This window comes from Rana temporaria, chromosome 3 (assembly GCF_905171775.1).
Source record: "Rana temporaria chromosome 3, aRanTem1.1, whole genome shotgun sequence".
NCBI classification, from domain to species: Eukaryota; Metazoa; Chordata; class Amphibia; order Anura; family Ranidae; genus Rana; species Rana temporaria.
In genome coordinates this window covers 422,512,267-422,518,266 of record NC_053491.1, presented here as the reverse complement: position 1 = coordinate 422,518,266, position 6,000 = coordinate 422,512,267, and positions in this window count along the sequence as shown.

Genomic DNA, 6,000 nt, shown 5'->3' with positions numbered 1-6,000 from the left:
AGATAAAAGGGGGAGATTTACCATCTCCATTTATTCTGATGCTCTGTTATTTGGAAAGAAAGTGATGGGACATTCAAAATGTTTCCAGTCATTAACTGAACAGAAATAGAGGAGAAGTCTTCCAAAAGGGAATCCCCCAATGGCTCGTACACACGACCGGTTTTCCTAGCAGGAAGACTGCCATGAGAGCTTTTGGCCAGAAATCCTGGCCGTGTGTATGCTCCACCGCAGTTCTCTCGCCGGGGGAAAAATGAGAACGTGTTCTCTTTTTTCCTGCCGGGATTTTTAAGCCTTCAGATTTTCTATGGGGTAAGCCTGCGATGGAGCATACACACGACCAGTTTTCCCGATCAAAGCTCTCATGGCAGTTTTCCTGCCAGGAAAACCGGCCGTGTGTAGGGGGAAAAAGCTACCGAGCAGGTTCTCAGTTTTCCCAGCGGTTTTCCCAGCGGTAAAACCGATCGTGTGTACAAGGCATAAGACTCCTTTTACACGTGAGGCCCGATTGGGTCCACCTGTCTGTTTTTCAGGTGGACCTGATCGGACCCTTCATTCTTCTTGTGGAACTACCGTATTTATCGGGGTATTGCGCGCTCCGGCATATAGCGCGCACCCCTAATGTGGACCCGCATTCCTGTAAAAAAAAAACATTTTAGTACTTACACTTTTGGTGTCTTGCGCGGCGTCCAACGGCGGCCTCGTCGGGTCCAGCATCCGTCTGCGGCTTCGGTGGTGTCCTCCTCGTCAGGTCCGGCGTTCTTTCTGCGGTGTCCTCCCCGCTCGATCCCCACTTCCCGCGCTGAGTTTGAACCACTGCGGCATATACCGAGCGCAGTACACTCGGGTATAGTCGGGCAGGCTCAGCTCCTCTCGCGGTCACGTCCTGTGCGTCCTGTATGTCCAGGACGTGATCGCGAAAGGAACCAAGCCTGCCCGACTATACCCGAGTGTACTGCGCTCGGTATATGTCGGCGCAGTGGTTCAAACTCGGCGCGGGAGCGGGTATCGGCGTATATCGCGCACCCACAATTTTGCCCTGATTTTCAGGGAAAAAAAGTGCGCGGTATACGCCGATAAATACGGTACGTAAATGGACAGATCTGTGTCCGTTACACCTGCATATATCCATTCTGATCCAGCAAAAACAAACAGGAGGGGATCCGCTCCCCTCCCCTCTGTCTGGCCGGATCGGATGGTGGTCAGGTGTAAACCGTCACAGACATGTTAATCCATCCACTCCGCTCAGCTCAGCAGAGGATCAGAGGACAGATCCCCTGCTGAGAAAACTGGATTTAAGTGGAGTCTGGCCTGTGTGAAAGGGGCCCTACAGTGTCATAAAAATATTAAAAAGGGGGGAACTAATGCGCATACTAAAGGGAAATAATCTAAAACCTAAAATAAATAGCAGCAGCCACCTAAAAATGTTCGCACATAAATAATAATATTAAAAAGAAGAAGGTAGGGGGCGCTCACTGGCTGAATAACTATGTAACTAAATGGGTGAACAGAAGGATAATCGATAAGATAAAAACTGATCAATTAATAAAATGTCCAAACAAATCCAAAACATGCAATTCCAGTGCAAATATAAACCAAGTGGACAAGTGAAAAAAAAAAGTGAAATAGGCAATCAGTAACCCATAAAAGATAGGTGGATAAAAATCCAGTAAAAAAAAAAAAAAAAAAATGTGCAACCTACAGTGTCAATTGTCTAAACAGGGGTCTTAAGAGGTTCTAATTAAAGGGCCAACCTATTGTCCTTCAGACTTTAGCTGTGACCAGCGGAAGTGGAACTTTTCCTGGCATCATTGGGCTTAAACTACAAACATTTGTTATTAGGGGAGGAATCGTGCCCCATTGTTGTTATCATTGGGAGGAATTAGAATTCCCATCGCTGGTGTCAGTGGTAAAATAGTGCCCCATCGTTGGTATCATTGGTAGGACTAGTGCCCAATTGTTGGTGTCAAGCCTCGTACACACGACCGAGGAACTCGACGGGTGAAACACATCGTTTTCCTCGTCAAGTTCCTTATTAGGCTGTCGAGGAACTCGACAAGGCAAGTTTCTCCATTCCCGTCGAGGAAATAGAGAACTTTCTCTCTTTTTGGCTCGTCAAGTTTCTTGACAGTTTCCTCAACGAAAATGTACACACGATTTCCTCGGCAAAAAAATATCTCCCAGCAAGTTTCTTGCTGGTTTTTGCCGAGAAACTCGGTCGTGTGTATGAGGCCTGAGTGGGAAAAATGGTGACCCAGTTTGGATGTCATTTGGCAGAAAATGTTCTCATATTAGTGGGATAAATTGTGCCCCAAGGGCCAGATAGAGGCAAACAAAGGGCCGCAGTTTAGAGACCACTGGTCTAAAAGAATAACTAGCTGACAATATCTCATTTTGGAGAGATTTACTGTTGTGCTTCTGGGACAGGAAGTGAAATGAAGACTCCACAATGTGACACATACAGAAAAAAGATGACAGGGCTACTAATCCTCCCATACTCTATGCATAACATATTTATGGCTATGTCTGCTCTTGAAATGGCAAAAATGCCAATCTATGTGCAATAAATGAGTTACATTCACACCTCTGTTTTTGTGTAACGCTGTGCTTCTTACATTCCTTAGCATTCATCCATAGAGGGTGCAGTAAGCTAATCAGGATTTTCCTTTTGCATAGTTAAAGTAAATTTAACTCCAATAACTAAAATCTATATATATAAAACTCAACGTGTGTGTGTATGTATGTATGTATGTTTGTATGTATGTATGTTCCAGCATCACGTCCAAACGGCTAAAGATATACTTGGCACACATGTTACTTATATGTCAGCAACAAACATAGGATAGGTGGTTTAACCCTTACCCACCCCCATTTGCCATGGTCGGGGTTTTCCTTTTAAGTCCCATTCAACTCTATGGGAAATACATGTTACTTCATAACTTCCAAACGGCTGTAGATATTTCGATAACACTTGGTCACATGTTACTTATATGTCCACTTAAACTATAGGATAGTTAATTTATCCCTTAACTACCCCCATTTGTGAGGGTCAGGGTTTTTGTTTAAAGTCCCATGCAAATCAATGGGAAATGTATGTTCCCACATAACTTCTGTACGCCTGGAGATATTTCAATAATACCTGGTACACATATTACTTATATGCCAAATAAAAATATATGACAGTTAAATTAACCCTTACCTACACCCTTATATAAAAGATGGGTATATTTATATTACTATGATTTTCCTCCCCAAAAGGTTAAGATAGGAAGACCGGGCAACGCCGGGTATTCAGCTAGTATCCTATAAGCTTTAACATGTTAGTACCTGGTGATCCTACCAGGAAGGTACTTGTTCAGGCACTTCCTGTTGCTGTCTCCCAGTTGTGCTCCTTGCATTCTTATCCTGGCCCTCAAGTGGCCACTGGAACCCAAGGAGACCACAAGTGGCCATGTAGACTCAGGCATGGCCCAGAGTTATCAGTCTGTACTGAAAAAATGAAAAATGAAAAAAATAGATTTTATAGCATCTTTCGGGCCCTTTAAGTTGAAAGCAGTTACAAGTAATAAAATCCTAGCATAAACGTTTACTTGTAATTAAATCTGTGAGCTCTCCAGACTCTGATAAGTTATTATTTTTCTATGTAATAACGTTTGGTCATAACAACATTATGTCATGATACAAGTTCATTGGGTGACAACATCATGGAATAATGTAGCAGGAGACAGAATACTAAAATAATGTCTACTGTGCAGAAAATGGGTCTCCAGACTTTCTCCACCTCCTAGATAATTCTCTATTCAATCTCCAGACCCCGATTTATAGAAGGATCAGACATGGTTATCAGTCCGTCCGGAAAAAAACATGTGCAGTCAATGCTGGAGTGAGTTCATCCAGGTCATGATATATTGTAGCTGTTAGTAAATAAGGATGTCATGTTTTGTAATGTTGGAAGAGATTTCACTGCTCATCCAAATACAGTAACTGTTTATAGTAAATAAATCTTACACCTTATTTTGGTGGTTTTGCTACACATGTATAGTATAATAACCTTTTAAATTTTTACAGATCATTACTTTTCCTATTTGACCTGATGGAATTCCAAAAGTCCTCCCTTACATCAGAGTCCCCATCAGCACCCCCTTACAACACAACAAGGTCCCCATCAGAGTCCCTCCTTACATCAGGGTCCCATTCCGAGTCACCCCTTACATCAGGGTTCCCATCAGATTCCCCTCTGACATCAGAATCCCCCTTGTATCTGGGACCCTATTAGACCCCCCTTTACTTCAGAGTCAACCCTTTCATCAGGGTTCAGATCAGAGCCCTCATTACATCAGGGTCCAGATCAGATTCCCCCTTACATCAGGGTCCAGATCAGATTCCCCCTTACATCAGGGTCCAGATCAGATTCCTCCTTACATCAGGGTCCAGATCAGATTCCTCCTTACATCAGGGTCCAGATCAGATTCCCCCTTACATCAGGGTCCAGATCAGATCCCCCCTTACATCAGGGTCCCCATCAGAGTTCCCATCAGATTCCCATCTGACATCAGAGTCCCCCTTGTATCTGGGACCCTATTAGAGCCCCCTTTACTTCAGAGTCAACCCTTACATCATGGTCCAGATCAGAGTTCACCCTTACATCAGGGTTCAGATCAGAGCCTGCCTTACATTAGGGTTCAGATCAGAGCCCTCCTTACATCAGGGTCCAGATCAGAGTTCACCAGGTCCAGATCAGATTCCTCCTTACATCAGCGTCCAGATCAGAGTTCACCCTTACATCAGGGTCCAGATCAGAGCCCTCCTTACATTAGGGTTCAGATCAGAGACCTCCTTACATCATGGTCCAGATCAGAGTTCACCCTTACATCAGTGTCCAGATCAGAGCCCTCCTTACATCAGGGTCCAGATCAGAGTTCACCCTTACATCAGGGTCCAGATCAGAGCCCTCCTTACATCAGGGTTCAGATCAGAGCCCTCCTTACATCAGGGTCCAGATCAGAGTTCACACTTACATCAGGGTCCAGATCAGAGCCCTCCTTACATCAGGGTCCAGATCAGAGTTCACCCTTACATTAGGGTTCAGATCAGAGCCCTCTCTACATCAGGGTCCAGATCAGAGTTCACCCTTACATTAGGGTTCAGATCAGAGCCCTCCTTACATCAGAGTTCACCCTTAGATCAGGGTTCAGATCAGAGTTCACCAGGTCCAGATCAGATTCCTCCTTACATCAGGGTCCAGATCAGAACGACTGTCCCCACCCCCCACATCAGGGTCCCCACCAGAGTCCCCTTCACCAGGGTCTCCATCAGAACCCCGTTGGTTCTGAGCATGCGTGTTTGTACTTGGGATTTTAGTCCGATGGACTTGTTTACACACGATCGGATGATCCGACATAACACATTTGTTGTCAGAAAGTTTGAGAGCATGCACAGCGAACATTTCTCCGTGGAAACTCTGACAACAATTGTCCAATGGAGCGTACAGACAGTCGGATTGTGCCATAAAACAAGTCCGATCGTGTGTATGGGCCTCTAGTGTAACTATACACGTGTCATTGTTTGGTTTTTAGTAAATACGGCTTCTTGCGCAATGATGGTTTCTCTGTGGCCTTGCTTCCCCGAGACTGGAGAGGTATATGGTACAAGTTGGAGCTGGACAGTGAACCCTGGGCAGTGTGGCGGTGTGAGACAAGGGATTTTGACCCCAAAAGCGCCATTTGACCCATCTATCTCCAGGGGGTCAATACTGCCCAGTGAGTGTAAACTGTGTGGGGACACTTTGGAGCGCCGCACACTTTGGAGGCAGAAGTTCTGCATGACTTTTATTTTAGGAACATAAGCACTTTTGAATACATTGCCACCAGTAAATGGATACAGTTTATATACACTGCTTATTAGTGTTGGAGCACTGATTTATCACCTATTGTCTGGCTATGAAAAACTTTTTTTTTTTTTATTCTGATACACAGTGGCCCAGATTCAAGAAGCAATTGCGCC